The sequence below is a fragment of the Limanda limanda genome, chromosome 16, assembly GCF_963576545.1.
Source record: "Limanda limanda chromosome 16, fLimLim1.1, whole genome shotgun sequence".
Lineage (NCBI taxonomy): Eukaryota > Metazoa > Chordata > Actinopteri > Pleuronectiformes > Pleuronectidae > Limanda > Limanda limanda.
Genome location: NC_083651.1, coordinates 23,945,131 through 23,967,645, shown reverse-complemented (window position 1 = coordinate 23,967,645; position 22,515 = coordinate 23,945,131). Strand labels below are relative to the sequence as shown.

The 22,515-nt window shown below is 42.8% G+C and overlaps 1 protein-coding gene across 1 annotated transcript in view; it reads left to right on the top strand.

Moving 5' to 3' along the window:
- Positions 1 to 22,515, top strand: part of LOC133022114 (transmembrane protein 163a-like) — a 46,497-nt gene that overhangs the window by 5,307 nt on the left and 18,675 nt on the right. The gene's annotated exons all lie outside the window — the stretch shown is intronic.

The window sequence follows — 22,515 nt, the reverse complement described above, 5'->3', positions numbered from 1 at the left end:
TTTACAAACCAGGAACCAGTTCATTGAGGACACTGTCAACTGAGTATCACAGTGTGGCCGAGAGTTTTTGTTTTGCACAAGAGGCCCTTCTCTAACTCAGTTATGGAATTGAGGAAAAAGCTCAATGTCACTCTGGGACACGTAATCTGTCACTAATTGAAAATAACCGTATAATAAACAAGTAATCGTGTTGTCGGGCAGAATGACAGAGCATTTGCCTCTGACCCGCACTGACATGATGAAAGTCAGCTGACCAGGGGAAAGCAACTGGACGATTCACAATGATTCATTGAAAAGGGGGGGAACTGAGCAGTGCTGTTGTTGTCTGGTGGAGAGCGAGGCTGAAGTTTCATAGTTGCAATGCAGAACATTTTGATTCGGTCTCTTACATCTTGTGACACAAAGGAACACTGTCGTCAACGGATGCCTTTGTCGAGGCAAATGAGATCGGTCGAAGCCGCGGAGGAGCAAGCTGAGCTCGACACGTGTGTGTGTGAACTCTGCAGCGTCACATAGATTCCTCATTCCTCCTGGTCACATTCATGTAATTCAATGTTCCTGTTATTCAATTGATTCCTTGAAGATAAATGTAAGTGCTTCATAACCATGTCAATTAATAATGTTTAGGATAAATCAGTTGTCAGATTTCTATATATCCCATTTCCATTCTTTATTCAGATTCACCCTCAGAGGAGCTTTCCTAGTGTCAAAGCAGAATGTGTTATGTGATATTTAAAATCTGATGGTAACGATGAGTCTCTCGGCGCCTGCGTGACAAACAGGCTGTTATTGCACGACCTCAGCTCTGGAGCAAAAAAAGGGATTTGTTCTTCTGTCGGACTCAGCCTAGTCATGCAGGGTTGAGGTTTTTCAGATGACGACATGCTTGATGGAACCTTTCTACACACGTGTTGTTGTCTTGTGATTTACAGGCGGTGCAGAAAAAAGGGGAAGTGGTTTTGTCACAGCTCGTAACGTGTCATTCTCCAGTCACAATGTTGTCTTCATCGTATCATCAGTTATTAGGTGACGAAGCATAATCTTGTTTTGTAAAGCAAAGCAGCTGATTACAAAAGAGAGGAACTCTGTGTTACTACAACTTAACATTTGGTTAAAAATCACTGTTTTCTAATCCAAAATAAAACCCTGCTTCATTTGAAGGAGTTAGCTCCAAATATAATGAATAACAAGAAGTCTGCCAATAATCATTAAAAAAAGCCGACTGAATTCTGTCCAAATATGTCACCTTCAGTAATTATTTCCGTCAGCCACATAGCGTTCATTATTAATATATTCAATCTGTGCTTCAGTTGAAGCGGCTCTAATACATGTATTATAATAATAGATCAACTTCAGGAGAAAGCTGGAGTTTCTACAAACATGGCAGGAAGGCTTCCTGATCTCCTTTTAACGCCTTTATTATCAGGATTATTAGTACTAAACTTGAAACAAGTGAGAAACATTTGGGCATCAAGCCTTCGGTTTTGACTGTAATTTTGTTTAAAGGTTTGATATGAATAGATGGATTGTATTTTACTGTTTTGGCATTGGTGCCTGCAGTTTTCCTTGATAGTCTACAGCTAGAGGCAGATTGAATACTTGAGTTGCATCATTCATAACTTAGCTTATTTTATGAGATCTGACATAATGGGGTCTTGTCTCCCCTGATTTCATCTAATCTGGTCTTGAGTAGTTAGTTAAAATGAAACCTGGTGAGACTCTGAACTTGTCAGAGTAAGCCTCTCAATCAACAATGTCCCTGTGATTGTCACAAGTGATGAAATGGACCTGAGATCTGCCCGGTTGTCTTCTGGTGTGGGTTCTGGATAACCCTCTCACAAGTTCTTCATATGAAACTCTGGGGGAACTCGAACAAAAAAGCTGGCATGAATGAAATCAGCTCTCAGGAGATATACTGTATATGCACACACACACACACACACACACACACATACACACATGTTTTGCAAGTCAAACCAGTGCAAGAAAGCACAAAAGCATCGTGCACAGTGTCGTCGGGAATGTGTGTGTGTGTTTGTGAAGATTGTCTGACAGAGAACACAGAGACTTAAACACAGGAACACGATGACCCACAAAAATACTACTGGGAGACGAAGAGGGAAGGAGGGAAGGAGGGAAGGAGGGAAGGAGGGAAGGAGGGAAGGAGGGAAGGAGGGAAGGAGGGAAGGAGGGATGTGGGTGCAGGGAAGGGCTGACGATCTCCTCGCCACCAGACATACCTGCAGCCTCCCGAGGACGGGTCAGGGGCACTGGGTTAGGAAATGAATAAATGAACGGAACGCTTCGCTGCTCTGCATAGAGAGGAGGGAGGAATAGAAGATACACAGGCAGAGAGAGGGAGGAGACACCTCGTCACAAGGGACCGGAGAGAGTGAGGGACGGTTGGAGTATGGAGGTGTGGAGTGGAGCTCTTGAAAGGTGCGCCGGCGCCAGGGGACGAGGCTGGACGAGCCCTGGCAGGAAGATTCAACCCCCCCCCCCCCGTGCCCTACTTTGTCTCGCTCTCTCTCCTTCCATCTTTTATCTCCTGTGTCTCGTCAGCTTGTTTCTTTACCCCTCCACTTTCTTTACCTCCTTTTCGCTTGCACCATGTATTTTTCTTCTCCGCTCTTATGTGTGCAAAGTAAGACGATGACTGGATTCTTTCGAGCCGTCCCGCTGGTTTTCCTCCAGCAGAGTAAAAATTTCCCCTCTTTACTCTTATATTTTCTATTCAATTTCTTTTGCCTCTCTTTTCTCTTTTTCTCTCTTTAAGAAAAAAAAAGAAAAATATCCTATACCCCTCAGAAACTCTTAGCAGGAGCTTAACATTTAGAAGGGATGAGGGTCCAAGGCCGATCCCATTCTGCCCTGTTTTTCAATTGGATTGACTCGTGAATGTCATGAAAGGCTGCTCTGTGTTAGCTCTCAAGCTTCCTGGAGAAGCACAGCTTTGTGCTCTTCGCCAGCCATTCACCCGTGAAAGAGGTAGAAGCCTGCGAGGCTCCTTCAGACGGATCAGGCTCAGAGAGAGGGCACAGACAGCAGGCAACATGTGCCTTTTAACTACAGCAGCCAGTGGGTGAAGGAGACAAACCTTGACAAATGTGATGAACAAACAGGAAACCACCAGATGACATACCTTTTAACCCAATAGATCTTCATTCACAGAAATGAAGAGCTCTCTTTACAAAGCTCTCTTTTTATCCCATTTGTTGAAATCCTCTTTCGCGTCTTTTTGGCTGACGGACCTGTGTGTCACTCAGCAACCTGCCTGTCCACGTCTATCTGCCCGTGCTCTTGCTTTTCATGCCTTGACTCTTCAGCTGGAGAGACATCCACCACTGAAGCTGAGACGATAGCCAGACGTTGGCGAGCGAGCCACAGATAAAGTCTCAAGACAATTCTTATTCTGATTGAGACATGGTATTTTGAATTGATCGGAGGAACATTGTGAAACCTTTGACACCAACATGCTTCTATCAGTGTGCACCTGTCCTGCACAAGAACAAAATAAGAGGCCCTTTTCTAAAACTCCTGCTCTCGACCAGTGGTCAAAAAGTTCAGACGGGTCCCTTTAGGTTTGTGAATATTTGGTTAACCTTGTTTAGAATGTGAGCTAACACATTGAAATTGCTGACAGATTATTAAACCTTGCACATTGATTTGAAACGGTAGTTGAACTGTCGTCTGCTGCGAAGCTGTACGGGTTTGGCAGATGTCCTCTAATCAAACAGAAGAGAGGAGTTTTTGTGAGCAAGGTAAAAAAACAAAAGACATAAACAAAAAGTGTTATTTATAGCTTTTTCTAAGATTTACACCGTGTGTCATCATCTACTTGTGCTGGATTACTTTCACTCCAGCAGTGTTGAAATATAACACGAATTGTGCATTTTCATGTGTGTTTTAATATTTCTCATGATCTCAGCCCAGGTAAATACTTCCTGTTTCATTATCAGGTATTAGAGATTTCTGCTTCTAAGCGTCTTGTGCTTACTAAGCAGCCGGCGGAAAAGCTGTTCTATAATCAGAATGAGCAACATCCAGCACATCAGCAATGGTAATTTTTCAGATTGCCTGTGCCGGCCCTCTAGTAGAAGGCTGTGGGGGGTGGTCTGCAGACGAGGGTCCTATCTTACACCCGGTGCAAAGCTGTGGCCCTAGTGTGAAGTCAGTGGAAGAGTTTGTCACTGTTATTTAAAGGGCACATAATCAAGACAGTAATATGCGCCCTTCATAGAAGTGTGCATAGCGCACATACACACGCTCCTCATAAGAATGGATCCAGAAAGTGTCAAACAGGAACAGGAAGGGATCATTTTATATCAGGTCAGGATGGGAAATTGGGAGGATAAGAGAGGAAGAAAGGTTTGGTGAGACAGTGGGAAATGGAAAAGATGGAAAGTAGAACAGTCAGAGATGGAGGAGGAATTATTAAGCAAAGACACATCAGGATGAAAGAGGGAGTTTGCTCTCTCGTTCCCTCCGTCTCTGCAGTAGAGCTGTAATTACACAGATTTTAACCTAGATACAAAGAGTAAAAGCTCAACATAGTTATGAATAAACCATCTCTTCATGGATTTGTGAGCTACAACTCAGATGCAGATGTAGATAGGAGGAGCTAGGTGTATTCAAAAGTAGCTGCGTGATGCAACTGTCACACTGAAACCACGTTGGACACATAGTGAGGGAGGGGGGGGGACAAGCAAACCGTCTGTTTAACTCCAACCTGACTCCTGTCACAGGTCTGACTCTGGTTTTTCTCCTTTCATGCAAGAGCCAGTGAGTGAGACCTTCATATTACTGCTGCACCATGAAACAATACATGACCTGATACCAGTATTTAAGTCACGTCATGCTTTATTTTTATAGCGGAGATAAAAATATTAGTTAATATTCCCACACAGATTGTGCAGTCATGCGAGAGCTTTGTCGGGAAAGTCGAGCAGGTCATGGTGGATATTTGAGCATTTCTAGCCATATTTTTTAAGAATACTTTATAATTTTTTTCTACCTCTGACAAAGAGGTGATTTCTTCATCCGTGATTGTCTGTAAGCAGAAATAATGCTGTTGGTTTTAATGATAATTATGAAGTTGATCAATAATCTGGCTCCAGAATGTTTGTGCGCTTGGGTTAAAGTTTGCTCACAACATCGGGTCTGAAAGATGCATATGCAGTGGTTATTAATGACAATAGATTTCCTGTAATAAAACATTAAAAGAATGAACATGTTTGTACTGGAAACACAAGATGTCTGCAGCTATGACAGGTCACAGGATGATAATCTCCCCGTGTCACACCTTTCAAGTGACTGTGATGAAGTGCTGGGCAATGGTCAGTACTCATCCTCGGTCGTTAGGGACGATGACTCCTTCTGTTCACGCTCGTTCTCTGGATCTGAAAGCACAACGCAGCCGGGGCGAAACAGATTAAACTTGTGACGCACAGAAAGTAGCGTGTACACGATGGAGATGTTTGCATTCAGCTGTACGGTGGTGTCAGGAGGCCGTTCGTCATTTCTGGGCAGTCGCATGAGGAAAAGCATTTGTACAAATATCCCTCAAACCCTCTCCACTTCTACCTCACTCTGTGCTTTGCTCTCGCCCCAATCCGACACTTACTTCACCTTCCTCTCCGTGCAAGCCCCCTCCCTCTTCAGCGTCCACTCCCCATCTTTATTTTACCCCCCCGCCCCCCTCTCCCCCTGCACCTTAGTCACACACCCAACTCCACCCTCGCCCCCACCTTCTGTCTGACTCAGGGTTAGAAACAGAATAATTTATTCATTTGTTTTCCCTCCACCCCGGCTGCACGGTCTATTTTTACTGGTAACGTACCGAGCTGCCAGCAGGGAGAGAGTGCCAGGCTATTTGGTGTCGGATTTAGAAATCAAATTTATTTACATTCTGTTGTTGTTGTTTCTCATATTTCATTTCCACCGAGCCTTCAGCTGTTTTTTTTCTTGCCAGTAGCTTTATTAATTTGTGTTAGTGCTTTGCTTTCTATTTGTGTGTGATTGTCCAGATGTGCAGCGTTTCTGTGATTACCTGCAGATTGTAATCATCAGATAAAACCTAATCTCCCGGTTCAATGGGTCATTGTGTGTCATTGTGTTTTTAGCAGCAGTCAGCAGGTTATGTAAATCAGTCTCCTAATTATTAATTGTTAATAGGAATTTATAACCGTGGGACAAAACTGGGACAATTTAATACCTTTTTTTATTCACCATGGACATTTGGGAAGCAAATAACAAATAAAGTTGCTGGTACAACACAAACATACATTTAGGTGGAAGTAAAGTAACATACAGGAAAACCACAGCAGAGTAGAACCGATGTGTGAATAACCAGGATCGTTAATGTGTCTGTGTGTGTGACAAAACAGTCAAAGTCTTCTTTCTAGTTTGCTTCATCATTCTGGCTCCATTTTAAGCCAAAGCAGCAGGACTTTGTGGCAAATGTGATATTCAGACATTCACTGAGACTCATCCTCATTAGTTTTTCATCACTGCACTGCACTGATTAGGATAAAGCTTGACACAGATTGCTTTTGTTGCTCTTACCTCATTGTGATAAATCCACTTTTTAAAGAATATTTAATGCCAAATGTCAATCTACTTTCTTTACTATTTCTCCTGTTGTGTGTGTAAAACAAGAAACTGGACCCAGTTTGCAGACACAGAATGCAGAGACAGAAGCGGCAGTTCCCAAAAGCCATTTGTGTTTATCAACACAATAAAGCTCAGAGGGGTGAGAAGAGTGGCAGGCAGATGATCCTGAATGAGTTGAACTGAGAGATCAGGGTTAGGGTTAGTCTTCAGGGAGAACCCCAGGAATTAAGATTGAACCAGGACCAAACCAGAACAACCAACAGGTGGATCCTTTGCAGCTCAACCTTCCAACTTCATTAATGAACCGATAATGGCGCGGGCAAGGGATGAGACATCTTATGCTTGAGTATCATGCTTCAACTTAACCGGACAGCTAACAGTACAAATGTTAGAAAACGGTTAAACGTTTAAACTCTCCAGTCGTGTCCAATGTCAGGGCGGGACGAGGCGGTCATGTGGATCCCAGAAATCCTCTGTGGACCAGACGTCTCATTTCGATTCTGCCTTGGTAGCGACCCGGCCCTACGAAGACCACCTGCTACGGTAGACCACCTCCTCTGAAGGATGCAGCCCCTGACCCGAGACACAGCCACAGAGGAGACAACAGGGCAGAGAGCAGCAGACCCCAGAACCTTGATGCCTGTTAATTGTCTCCTGGACCATTAGCAGTTATTCAGCTTGTATTTATGCTCTGATATATTCCTATATTAAGCTGAATTTGATATATTCTGCAGTTAATTCCAAGAGAACCATTTCAATGGCTGTGGTGTCTTCCTCAATTACTGCTTTTAAGCCCAGATGCAAAGTGCCACCCTCTTCCCCTCCACTTATCACCCAGCTGCCAGCAGAGGAACCCGGTATTAGGTCAAAAAATGAGTGGTTCCAACTGGAATCGCTGGTCAGAGGACAGAGGAATTTGCAGCACATCATTTGCCCTGAATCCATATACTTACTAAACACAAATTACACTCATGCAAATTACAAACGTGGCAGATCAGGTCACAGATACTCTTGTCACAGATAACTCCTCAAATGCGTTCTAATGAATTTCCTCCAAATACAGTACCTGCTCAGTGCTCCGGGTCCGATCCTCAGATGGATGATTGTTTCAGGGTCTGCACCTAAACAATGGGAGACAATAGAGAATAGTGAAGTGGAAGTGGGTCACACACTGCTGGTTAGACATCTCGCAATGTGCTCTTTGTCTTCCTATTGTGTGGTGACAGTGCTTTCTTTTACAACCCGTGATTCGATGGCATGTGATGAGACTGTATTTACCTTTTACCAGCAATTAGACAATGAATGGCGTCTGGTTTTAAGATTCACTGGCCTCAGCAGCATGAAGCATCACTGTGTAGTATCTTAGTTTTGGCAGAATGGGGACAAGGGCACTTCCCAGGGATAGAGGGAGGTCACTGGGGTTGTTAGCTGCTGTGCCTGGACCTACTGTGACGTACTGTGTCTGTGTCTCATGGAGAAGATCGATGGTGGAGATGCTATTTGTTTAAAAAAAACTGTAAAACTGCACCACCTCCAGTTTAGAGAGACTGTAGTTTGTTTCAGGTGTGAGAGTATGAATTCATGAAAAGCCAACCAGCCGTTAAACCTATCAGCTGTTTATGTAAAGTGCACAACATACATAGGGAACTGGACTTGTTTGTGCTTTTAGAAGACGTTCCGCCTCTCCCTCTCTCTTCTTCACTCCAAACCGACTGATGAAGATGACTTGGATTCCGGTGTAGAGGTGGGGCGTGTCACTCAATGATCTGAACTGACAGCTGAATGACAGGAGAGAAGGAGAGAGAGAGAGAGAACATTTTAAACCTTGACGGCTCACAGGTTCATTCTCTCTTTTCATCCAATCGCAACCGGTCAAGCTCGCATTGGAGGAAAAGAGAGAATGAAGGAACTGTGTTTGTGACTTTGGAGGCACGTGCACAAAGACACGACTGCTGACTGAACTTTTGCTGAGCTTCATTTGTTTCAGGGCTTGAGACAAATAGATTTTAATAGACCAGAAATCCACTCATAATCACTTAACTGCTGTTGAAGAATGCCTGGGTAGAGAATGAAATGCTTTCATATTAAAACATAACAAACACAGATCTTTTGATTGTGATGCATTCAAAAGTTCGAGTCAGCTGAACTTGTAAGTCCGATGCAGTGCGGCTCTCTAACCGTATTCAGTGCAGCGACACAGCATTAGAACTGTGTGGTTTTCTGTGGAAGTACCAAACCATCACACTAAACACATCCCCTGCTCCTTGCCCCCCCCCCCCCCCCCCGCCCCCTGAAGCTCCTGCCAGCGCAGCAGCGAGGTTGTCCTCAGCGTTTCTCGCTGTCTCACACCAGATGCTTCACTCACATTTTCCCCTCCTTCTGTGGAGCAACGGGACAAATCTCGCACGCACATGACAAGATTCGAACGCTTATAGATGTTCCGGCTTCACATGTCAGCGAATGACGTAGGTTGACGATTCGAATGTAGAGCAGAGGAATCAGAAATATTGCAAACATGTTGATGGACTGTGCTACTTTCCTGAATTTAGAGACAGAGAAAAGCATGTTTCTTTTACAGCGCTCCTGCTACTAACTCCTGTTTCAAGGATTTTATTAATTCAAGATATGAGCCACAGTCTAATTTTACTCACAAGTGACTGACGTGTCCACTGTGTGTGTGTGTGTGTGTGTGTGTGTGGTGTGTGTGTGTGTGTGTGTGTGTGTGTGTGTGTGTGTGTGTGTGTGTGTGTGTGTGTGTGTGTGTGTGTGTGTCTGTTTAGTAATGAAATCTTTATAAGGTTGAGGATAATGTCAGAGTTATAAATAACAGTCTTCATTTCTCCCCTTTAACTAGAACAACCATTTTTCTTCTCCCCCATTAGGAGCTCGGTCATTCCTCTACATCCATTAGCTGATCAGTGGACGAGAAATGATGTGGTTATTATTATTTAGTACGTGTCATGCCAGCATTTAAATAGATTGTGTTGGGGAGAAAAACATGTTAGTTTGTTTTTTTACTTTTTGCATTTTTCAAATGTCAGAGCTTGAACTAAAGAACCTGCACACAAACTCTTCCCGGATAAAATTATTTAAATTTGTGACAGTTATAATTAGGGTTGGGTACCGATACAACCGGTACCTACCCGGACCGAAATGCAACGGAGATTTCGGTGCCTCATTTCGGTGCCTGAGCCAATCGAAGCCTGAGGTCTCCGCTCGTCCCGCCTCCTCACACTTCCGCTTCTTCCTTCACGGGAAGCGGTGATCACCGCCGGGCTGCCGGTGGACAGACTCTTGTCCCCGCGCTGCCCGCGCCCCGCGTGCAGGTGGGTGGGGGGGGATCTCCTCGCGAGACCTCTCCCCCCCGCCGGGCGCATTTCCTCCTCGGCGGTGCGCCGCGGCCGGGTCGGCTTGGAAAGGGTCGGGGCGGGAGGAACGAAGACCACACCGAGAAATGTTTCATAAAAGCGATCGCATTTTAGGGGGACGAAGGCGGGGGGCCGAAGCCCCCCTGCGACAGCCCCCGCCGCGGAGACACGGGGGTCTCCGAGTGATGGAAAAGCGACCCTCAGTCTTCATTTGGCTCAGGCACCGAAGTCAGAGTCACGAGTCAGAGTGTGTGTGTTTTGTATTTATTTGTATTTATTTAAGTATAGTGTAAACTTTTGTTAACAGTTCGTATGTTATTCATAGTTTTAAGTTAAAAAGGGTTGTGTATTTATTTATATTTATAATCTACTTTAAACAGTTAATATATTTGGCAATAAAAAAAGCCTATCTTAGTCACGCATTGTTTTGTGCACTTTTTTTGAAAAAAGTATCGGTTCAGGCACCGTTTAGGCACCGGTATCGTTTTAAAAGTATCGGTTAGGAACCGGTATCGGATAAAAACCAAACGATACCCATCCCTAGTTATAATGCTACTGTGTAAATCTGTGACTGCAGCAGACAGTTAGCAGCAGCTGACTGTCTTGGAGCAAACACTGTGCCATTGATACAACCATATTTCATTTGTTACTAAAGCCTTCAGTTGTTTTCTTTTACCTTTAGTCAAGTCTATGTTTCCATAGATGATTTATGTGTGTCTTCCTTTTGTGAAAATACACAAGATTTTTGGCTTGAATGAATGGGCAAAAATCATGTATATGCAGTACATATCAAGACAAATACTTTATACTAATACTATTATGTTTGAGCTGGTTGAATAATGGGAACTTTAATATTGCTTGTACACTAGACTTGCTATAAATTAATATTTAAATACATACTGTATATGTAAAATATCCTCCTCCATGTTAATCTTCAACATCATTGAGGCCATCATTGAGAAGAAATGTTCAGAATTGTTAGTTCCAGGATGGATATTGTGTATATTGAAAATTTAAAGTTTCTCTTTTGATCATTCTGCAGATAAACCTGTTTATGGTATAAAAATGATGTCAAAGTACAAAATGTGTGTGTGTATGTTTGTGTGTGTGTGTGTGTGTGTGTGTGTGTGTGTGTGTGTGTGTGTGTGTGTGTGAGAACCCTTGACGTTTTGTGGGTGTCATGTGGTCACACAGGGTTTGTTACACAGTGACAATCATCACTGGGATCTTGTGATGGAACTAAATAAATGATGAATGCTGAAACAGACGCACATTGACGTTATAGGTTGTGAAACAGACTTTTTGCTAATGTAGCCAATTTCACAATGAGTTGAGGCTCCATTATGCTACTACGAATCCATTACGGACGGACGAACGGACGGATCGAACGGACACTTTTTCATTTATAGTTGTCCGTGAAAACAATTCACCCCCAGAACAGTAGGTGGCTCAACGGAAGACAAGCTTGAAGAAGCCTACCTCACGAGTAATCAGAAGTCCACGCTGTTTATTTACTTACTCCCCACTTTCCTCACACACAGTGTAGGCTACGATGGCTAAACTAACTAAATAATATAAAGTGACACCCAGCAGGTCAAAATGCTGATGTAATTGTTTCTTAGCGCAGCGGTTCCCCGGTCTTGTTTCCGAACTGTGTTGCTAATTCCACAGCTTGAAGCTACACGGAGCTAGCTAGCTCCCCTCCCAGCTAGCTTCAACTCCAGCTTCCACACACAGTCAGCAGGGACTCCCGATACTAACTACTACCCAGTATTTGCTTCTAACCTGGCGGTATTGTAGAAACAGTGTCATGATAGAAGTGGAATTAAAGTCGTGACAGCAGGTTTTTGAACTGTTACCACCGCAATTAGCATGGTTGCTAGCCCGCTAGCGCTGTTTTGAAAGCTCGTTATAACCGTATGTTACCGTGCACACATGCCGTCAGTGCTCTAACGAGCCACCGTCAGCCGGACAACTCCGCTGGCTTAACACACACGTCACATTAATCGTAGAATCGTAGTTGTGTTTGTGTTTATTGTGACACAGGGAAAGAAGCAGGACGTTTGAGGTCCGGAAATGACGTCGTACAGAAATTACGTCGTACGGAAATGATGTCGTTAGCGGACCAATCACAGCCAAGGGCTGTCCGTAGGCTATCCGAAATAAACACGCACAGTTAGAAAAATCAGAGGTGCACGAAAAGCACTCCACGGCGGATAGGGCGGTCCTATCTGTCCGTGTCCGTCAAAAACGGAGAAGCATATATCGGCCTTTATTGTCTTCTGTGAAATTGTATAATTCTTTGAGTGTCTTGAGGTTTTTCTGGAACTAAGTCAGGGAAACTGAGTGGAACAAAACGGAAAAAGTCAAATTTCAAAACATTCTTGCACATTTTGTTATGCGTCCTTTTTGTCTACTCCGGGATTCAGGCTTTTAGCCATGCAGCCATCGATTTTCCCTTTTGATGATACATATGTAGCTGGTGCGCATTCATTTCTTGTATCTTGATTGAAAATGTTTTATGCAAAGTGGAAGATGGAAATCATAACCTATCAGTAAAAGACAAGATCGCATTGACGGCTAAGTCTGTTCACATGGACATTGGGCTTGGAATCTCATTGTGCGGTGAATATAATTTAATTTCTTGATATTGTTTATTGTTTATAACCATAGGAGTTGTTACGGCCTGCATGCAAAGTCGCCTCCTGCAGGTTTAAATATGGAGCCAGGACGGACATCCTATACCTCTCTGCAGTAATGCTCCCCTATTGATTCCTTTCTCAGGGAAACAATGTTTTGAAAAGCCTCCAGGGCTGATTCAGGTCACATGCAGGGTAAGAGATGCTTCTTTTCCCAAACAAAGTATGAGGCACAAGCTTGTTTGAAACTTTGTTTCAAGTTCTAGACCTCTGCTGTGGATCGTCTTGCTGTGGATTTTACTTTGAAATAGATATTGTAAAGATCCAAGGCAAATAATAACAACAAGACAGCACCAAATAACTTCTAGACAGACGCTGATGAGTGTGGGTTGGTTTGTGTTCTGATTTCTGAAAACTTCTCTCAGACAACACATTATTTACCTCGCTGTTGATCTGTCGGGAATTCATTATTAGGCGTTTTTTTTTTATCAGAAGTTATGGAGAATTTAATGTGTGTGTTTGCTCGACTGTCAAAAACTCTCCGACAGCAGCGTAATTATAGCACAGCCTCTGCAGGCAGCCTCACAGCATCTTTTATCAGGCGGCACCACTTGACTATTTTTACTCCTCACAGAAGAGCCAAAGACGTTAGGTGTTGCTGTGTGATCGGATATAAACGTCAGAGGAGAATGTTTGTGCTTGTGGATGTAATGACTTACTTCTAGTGTTAGTCCCACAGTTTGGTTCTAGTGTTTAACCTCTTCCGTGTTGAGGTCTTGAGATCGTGTCAAAAAGACTGAAGTAGCAGAGGCTGGGGTTTCCGTGGGTTCACTCTTTAGCAGTGTGGGGAAGTGACTCTACACAAACTACAGCACAGCAAACTACCAAAGTCGTGCCGCTCGCCCCAGACTGTGTCACAGGAACACGGTCTCCCTCACGAAATCCAGAAGGTGTCAGTGAGTTTTATGGCACAGAACGTTGTCCTGAGAATAGTGTTGATGTTTTATTCTCACATTCTATCACTGACTGTATAAACTGAAATAAAACATAAACCTTTTGATGTCTTCTATCAGAAATAAATTACCCACACACTGTCAAACATTTCCCATTTCGCCTCTGAGTACTTCTATTCTCTCCTCTCTGTGCTTTGGAGGCTGAAACATTCTAACATTACTTAAGCTTCTGTTCATAAGTTTGTATAAAGGAAACAATCTCAATCAATACCAAGAGGCCTGGGCTCCATCATACTGCAATTTATTACCTTGGAACATTTTATATTCTGGACAGGGTGGCCTGAAAGAGAAGGGACTGAGAAAGCCTAATTTTCCCTCCTTAGTGCGTGAATGTTTTATTGAGTCGTGCACCATTGAGCCGTTGGAACGCGTAAATTGGGATGGAGACGGCCAGATTTGTCATTTATCTTCATGGAGAGCAACAAGCTATAATTGGTGAGACCAATGTCGGCGTAGCAGCTTCTCCGTTTCTGTGAGGTTATAAACAGGGTTACACCTGTCAGGGTTTTATAAACCCAGACTGAGATGGAGGCAAAGCAGAGGGAGAGTGAGAGAAAGGCCAGGTAGTGGAGTCAAGTAGAGAACAAGAGGGGTAATGAGTGACAGCAGTCAGTGAGACGTCAGATAGTGAGTTCAAAATGGTGAAGAATCAGACTGAGACGAACGGAGGAGCAACTGAACAAGGATTAGTGTTACTGTGCTGACAGAGATGAGTTTGGCAGTTTTCCTATTTCTTTTGGGAAAATCTGTTTATCTGTATAAAAATTCAATTGGACAAAGGTTAATTATGATTCATAGACTCAGATTATCTTGGAATACCCAAAGTATCGATTCTGTGCAAGAAACACCTGCAGCCTGAGCTTCAACTGAATCGGACCAACTCTCAGTTTGACCTTCACCTTTAGCCTGCAGGGGGAATACTCATTCCCTAAAGGAGACATGTTCCGCTTTATTAGCTTTCCCTTGCCTCTAGTGTGTTCTATAGTTTTTTTATCTGCAAAAAGCCCAAAGTCTCCTAAAGCTTCTGAAACCCTTTGTCAGTGCCCAGTACATCACGATTTCATGAGACAGTAGCTTCTTTTAAATCAAAGCTTGAAGTGTACTTTTATTGTACCGCATTCCCTGACTCGTGCTTGAATTTCACAAGTTTAGTGCATTTATTCATTATGACTGTATTTTAATGTTTTTTTTTGTATGTGTTATATTGCTTTATATTGCTATATAAATTAAGATATTATCATGATGCCCCACATTTGCATTATGCCTGCCTAGCAGCTATAGTCTGGCACAAGCACCCCCTAATGAAACCGGGCAAGAATGAAGGAGACAGGAGCTAAAACAAAGTGTTGGTCCATGGACAGCATCAGGAAATAGTTCTATTAACATTAGAGCATTTACAACTTACGTGACCCTAAAACTATGAACGTGAATACGAGCACAAGTTCTCCTTTAACAGTAGAATACATTTAAAATTGATCATTTATTCAGTCACTCTCGTTAGTGTGAAGGTATTTGAAGCAGCTCCTGCAGGCGTGGAGGAAAACAAAGGGTGAGTGCTGCCCCCCCGGTCCACTCATCCACAGTTTACACCAGTTTCTTCTGTCACCTCTGGGATCATTTCTTTTCTCCACCACTGAATCACAGTATCCTCCTGTGAGTGCTGAGCAGACAGAAACCCAGCGCCCACTGCTCATGGTGGCTATAAAAACAATCAAGCCCTCCTTTGAGCTCAGCCCAGTGAGACGCAGTCAGACAGAGGCAGCAGTATGAAAGGCAGTGGCAGAGCAGTACAAGCAGCAATTAGACTAAGTTGATCGAGTGGGATTTGAGTGACAGTTCAAGGCTGCTGCACTCTAGAGGATAATTGGCCCAATTTCAGACCTGATTTGCCCCTTCCGCGATCGAGGGGCCGTTCCTGACCGTGCAGATTATCTGCCCAAATAATCCTGAAGTGTGAGGGTTTACAAAATAATCTTAAAGCTACCGATTGAGTCGGAGCAAACATGTTGGATATTTACGATAAGCGGCTCCAACAGAAATAGCCAATGAAACGGAACTGACCGGAAAGCATCACCAACCGGATGTTCTGTACTTGTACATCTACGACTAAAAAACAACTTTACATTTCCAACTCACCTCCAGCTTGTGCTGCAAAATGTATAAGACAACTCCACCATCTCTGAATCTTTTTTTTAAAATGTGTTTATTTTTTCCCTGAGCAGAGCATGTCCTCCTCAATGTTTGTTTGTCTTCTGAAGTCAGGTTCAATCACGAGAGTTTCCACCCTCCAGTTCAGAAGGTTGCGTTAATGCTCATAACAATAACTTTGCCAACCGCCATTAAGAAAGTGAAGAAGTGTGTGGTCTGATGTTCTGGCCAAATCGTCCACTGTGTGCGATTTTAAGATAAAAAATCGGTTGAATGTGTCATTATGTCTTTGGTCTTCTACGTTTTTTTAGATAAGTCAAGAGTTGAAAATCCTCTAGTGTCAAGCAGCAGCGTTTACCTGCTCTAGATAAACCCTGGTGCAGCTTTGGGGAAAATAACTATCCTGGATCACCTGAGAGGTTACATGTGTTTTCTATTGTGCTGTCTGAATCCGAGCAAGCAGCAGGGCAAGTTCATGGCCAGGACACACACACACACACACAAACACACACACACACACACACACACACACACACACACACACACACACACACACACACACACACACACACACACACACACACACACACTCTGCAAAACAACCAAGGCTACTTAGATTATGCCTATTACAGCCTCTGTGTGTGTGTGTGTGTGTGTGAGTGGTTGTTAGTGTGTGTGAGAAAGTGAGTGTCATGATCCTAGCTGATAAGACAGAAATAGATTAGTCTTCAATGGTCTTTCATAACAGTGACTCAGAGTGTTTTCAAGTGAATGAGATGATAAATTAATGTGTAGATCAGTTACAGAAACATAGTTACGAAGAACAAGATAAAACAACACTGAGCAGATGTTGATGACCCAGAACCACGTGGCTCTCTGTGTGGCAGATCTCTCCTCCACTACACACCACTGCTTTAACCAGTTGTGCACGTTTCTGACATGTTGACAACATGGAGGATATTGCCTGTGTTACAGTAAATGGCACATTTTTCTATTGGTACCTGGTTGTTAACTAACTGATACAGAACGTTCCCCATGTTGCATCCTGTCAGCTCACCCAAACAGACCGGTGAAAGGCTCCTCAGATGGATTTCAAGCTGTCACCTGTCCCCAGCTACACTGCCTGCACGGCTGCATCCCTGAAAGCACATCCTGTAAATACAGCGGCTCCCTTCTGGATGTCATAGCAGAGCCAACTCCAATTTTAAAGACTGGAGTCACTGGGAGTGTTATTTCCCAGCCTGTACGTGTGGGTGCTGATAGGTGTGGATTTGTCATTGTCCTTGCTCTTCTGGTGTGGTTGGCAGTGACACACAACGACATGTTAGACATTCAAATCACTGGTCCTTGTTGGACACATTGTAATTGCTTGGTTTTGCAGTTGCATTCTCAGGAGTATTTGGGCCCGAAAATGGCAACTGACCCTCAACCGGCCTGGTGAATGCATTTTAAAGATTATAACTGAAAGCTAGATCACCCTGTGTTTAGTATGGCAGGAGGAGAAAGATCAACATCCCTGCAGTAAAAGTGGAACATAAATAATGATTTGTATTTGAATGCTAACCCCTTGTAAATAAATGATCAGGACATATGGTTGTTACAGACTGTATTCTAAAAAATCAGTTACAGATACCCCACAATCCTCTCATATATTGTACACACCTCCCCTTTTTGGATCACAAACGGATGCAGAGAATCTCACTAAAAAATAAGTAGACAAACAGAATCTATCTGAAGTTAAGAGTTTAACAGTATGAAATTCAATCTATGACACAATCCAGGATGGCACCATTGAGCACTTCTCTAACACATCCATGTGTTTTTTTCAGCGATAAAAAACAGCACTTGGATATGTGAGTTAAAAACATAGCAGCATTTTCCGTTAGCTCATCATGAAAACATGTAAAAGACACAAAGTAATATAACATACTAATAAAGTATGATGTGAAATCCTATTCAGGTTTTTTTTTGTTTATGTTTTTAACTATATTTCAAACTGCTTCAAGCACTCTCCTCAGCTACTAAACACTGATTGGTCCGATACGTCACAGTTTATTTTCCCACTCTGAAGCTTTTCAGCTCCTTCTGTGCTGTTGCCACGGTGAACGGTGAAACGAGAGACCAGGACAGAAGGGGTTCTCACATCCAGAAACTCCTCATCCTCTGGTTTTTCTAGAATATATGACCACAAAATTGTAAAAACTCTCCAAATATTGTTTACTACATTTAACACTGAGGAAATCCTTTAATAAGCTGATCAGATCAGGGGGCTGTGGACTTGATGTTGTGAGTCACCAGTATTCACCCCAGTCAGATGATTCTCTGCGACTCATGATGTCCCACGGATGCTTCGAATTGATCCTGAACTTCTGCGGCACATTTCCAACGCTGATCAAATCAACCGAAAAGTCTTTCATCCAAATTACTACCACAATCTTGTGAGTGACCCACTGACTTGTTTTCCTCAACCTTCTAACCAGTGCGGAGAGATTTAAAGAGCCTGCAGACAATGGTAGACACTGTTGTTTAAGAGCGGCTGAGACTGTGATGTCACCAATAAGCATGTGGCTTGTTTGGTTTTCTGGTTTGTTTGTGTTGCTCAGCGTCGTAATGAGTCGAGCAGCGGGGACACGGAGACCCAGCAAAACAACCAACACTATTAAATTGTCCCCTGTAAACAAAAGTCACAGGGGTGAATGAATATTTATGAGACTGGCACGCAGACAATGGGCCCAGGGCAGGTGTCTCTCTGTCGTAGTAAGTGTATAATAGTGGTGTATTTCTGTTGTGTTCATCTGTAGGTTTTTATGTGTCCCCTGGGTCTGTGCCCATTAAGTCATTTAGGTATTTCTTCTATGATGGCACGTCATTTATTACTGCCGCACAGATTTAAAAGAGTATTTTACCTTCGCATAGCTCTGTAGTAAAGATTCAATTTGAATTCAACAATATCTAAATGTCTTTAATCTCTTATGGTTTTTATGTTTTTGATGGTTATGTATTTAGGTTTAGTGGTTAGTGTTAGGGTATGGGGGGCTAGGGAATGCATCATGAATTATGGATTATTGGATAGAGGTACAAAGTTGTGTGTTTTGTGTGTGTGTGTGTGTGTGTGTGTGTGTGTGTGTGTGTGTGTGTGTGTCTAAATGTGATTATGCAGAACAGTCTCCAGAGAGCTTATTATCAACCTTTGTCGTCAGGGACCTGCCTCACTTCCACTTCACACACATGCATACAGAGTCATGTGTATACGTATAGGGATGTGCAGGTTAAAATAAATCCCATATTTTCAATAATATGCCAACATCTCTCTCTCTCTCTCTCTCTCAGTTTCCCTTTTATCATTCTCAATTCCTCTGCGTGCTGAATCCTCACCGAGTTATGTTTGAATCAGCTCCTCCTCAAGGTCACAGAAACAGAGACCCACACACTGGAAACACTGACAATGAGCCACAGAGCGTCTTTAGTCCACTGAGGTACATAGACTGTCTGTAGTTTTGTGCGCATGTTTCATGCCTGGTGTTAAACACATCTTCTGGGGGAATGAACTGAACGGAATGGCTTCCTGTAATGACCCGTTAATTTCTCAGTTCAGTTAAACTCTCACTTCAGCCTGTGAGTGAATGTGCAGGGAAATGCTCATTCAGGAGCGAATGATTCAAGCCATTGAAACTGTGGTCTGTACTTTATCGAGCCAGCCGTGGCAACACAACAAATGAAACACAATACAACACAACACATGAAGTATATAGAAAAAAGAAAAAGTGAGTGAGTCATTAGTGTCAGAATAAAATGTATATGAATATAAAATATGAAATGACAGCACTACAATTGAATGACACTACATTTGCATGTCAGAAGAATGTCTATATCACAATTAATAGGCAGAAAACAACGTGAATAGACTCAGACTCTTTCACTGCCAGTGAACGGTTTGTGTTCAGTGGTTCATTGAAGGAGCGAACTACACAGTGAACATTAGCCCAACTGATGGTTATTTTAAAAAAAACTTTTAAAATATCTATAATTATGAACAAAGACTTTGGCATGTTCGTCGAAGCGACAGCAATTTCCTGTTGTGGAAGCGAGAGGTTAATGAGAGATATATGGTGGTTGGCTGTGTTTCAGTTCAGTGAGTGAAGGACTAAAAGGTCTGAACTTTGGTCAATTATTGAATGATTCAGTGAGCAAATCTGTTGAGCTGTTAAATGAATAATTCTAGTGGTTCAGGACAATGCAAAGAACATTATTGCATTGTTACACGTCTGTCTGCCAGTCACTTATCACTGTAGAAAACCAACACTGAAATTATTTACATGGCAAGGAGAGAGAGAGAGAGAGAGAGAGAGAGAGAGAGAGAGAGAGAGAGAGAGAGAGAGAGAGAGAGAGAGAGAGAGAGAGAGAGAGAGAGAGAGAGAGAGAGAGAGAGAGAGAGAGTTATGGCTCAGGTGTTTGGTAGAACCTAACGCAGGAAGCAGTCGGACTCAGGTGCGACTCCATTCTGCCATAAGAACAATTATTTGTGTGTTTGTGTGTTTGTATTTGTGTGTGTGTGTGTGTGTGTGTGTGTGTTTTTCTCACACGTGTGCGGTACTCAAACTGTAAAGATGTATCTTGTGCTTTTCACTTTATTTGAAACCAGAGTCTGCGCAGCACTGACCCTGAACCGGAGCTGTTGTATGAAAGTGCCACCCGTTCACACCCTCGGCCAATCATGAGTCAGTCTCAGCTGTCAATCATGACGTTTCCCCCTGTTTGTATTGCATCAAAAAACAATTCAAAAGTTAACGAAAAAAGAAACATTTGAATCAATAGAAACTACCTTTAATGACAGAAACCGGGATAGGTTTTATTCAACATGTAGATGGTCCGTGTTCTGTCAAGGAGGAGGAACCTGTGAACTTTGAGTGGTGTTGTCTCTCTGACGTTGTGCCCCAGCAGCCCATCAAGTCAGAGCAGTGATACAGTTGTTAGCTGCCTCACCACAGTGTGAACAGTGAATCCCTCCTCGCTGGTCAAAGGAAACCGCAGCGGCTGTCTTGTTTGTGAATTGGTGGGACTTCTGTTAATTATCGCTCGCTGAATCCCGCTGGAAGACTCGAAACATATCAAAGAGAGTAAATTAGTTCGGTAAACAGTGGGGGGGTGTTTATACGTCTGCCAGTGGGAGCGCTGCGTGACCCAGAGGAAGAACTCACAGTTCTCAACTATGAGTTTGTTGTGGGAAGTGTGAGGGCTGATGAGTATCGATGCTCAAAGTAACACAAACATCCAAGTTCATTAACTTTAAATGTTGAATAGAAAATATTTGATAGGTTCCTATGCTTTTCATGAAGGCAATTAAATGAGGATAGAGATGGAAAAACGGTTAAATAATTATGTCTAATAATGAAACTCAAATGCTCTCGCTCCCTTTTTACATTATTACCTTGACTGTGACTATATTTCCTGGTTTTCCAGTGCGGCTCTACATAATCTAATTTAATTTTAATAATCTAATATGGACAAGGTGTATTGAACTCTGGGTAATCTCCTGACATTCTCTTGTGGGCAGTTTATGAGCATATGTCCGAGGCTCCGGACGTTCTCCAGAGACTCTTCTGCCCTTAGTTAAAACTCCAGATACTGTCTGAATGAGCCCATGTGAGAATATAGCTGGAGATTATTTGGAGGATTCACTGCAATTGAGTCGGGGAGCTAATGACATGTGACAGATGCAAACCTGACTCTGGAAGAGGCTCAGACAAACCTACTTTGCCAAATTAATGGATTGCGATATTTGCTGGAAAAAGGAAACTGAAATTATTAGTGTGATTCATCTTTGTTTTATTTTCAGTATCAATCAATACTTTGTGTGTAGCAACTTGTTATCCAAGAATACTGACTGTTCCTGTGGCAGTAGCTGCACAATGCATTTATACATAATAAGTAATATCCACAGGGACTCAATTAGATGTTGTTTGTTTTATTGTAATGTGGAGAATTGTACATCTATGAAGCAGGACCCAGGAAGAATATAACAGTTTTATATTTGGATGTGTATAATTGTGCTTCTTGCTTTATGGTGCTTGTGGCTTTTTGTCTCTGCACTGAATTAACTTGCTGAGTCATGTAGAGTAAAGTAGAGTCAGTTTTCAAGCCCTGCTGTCATGTCATTGGTAAATGCAGTGATTGTCACCACGAGCTCAAGACAAGATCCAAGTTTCCTAGAAGAGAAAACTTATATTGCAACTTCAAGACAAATCACTCCATCACACAATCCATCCATCAAAACTAGTTAAACAACAGTAACACTATAACACTGTCACTGTGATGACAGTGAACACAACAGCAGTGGAGGCCTTGTGGAGGATATTATATCTGCCACTAATGGATTTCCTCATAACTGTCAGATTGGTTGCCACCAGATGTCCTCTGGCTGATTACATCCCAGTGTAACTCACCCAGCTGTGAGGACATTAAGAGAAAATTAGTTGCTTGAGGACATGTCACTGATACTAACATCACCCGTTTACGACTCTGCCGGGTTTTTAATTTCTGCACAACTGTTAAGCATCATGTTCCGAGCTGCGATTAATAATGAGCCCTGTGTGAGTTTGTGTGTCTAAGTCGAGCGGTGAATCCCTTCATGATACAAAAGACACAGGATGAGAATGTTTGCTCCACTTTGAGTTTCCTAACCTGTTCAAACGCTTCCAGGAAGAAGCTCTTAAAAACCTGCCGGTGTGTAGGAAA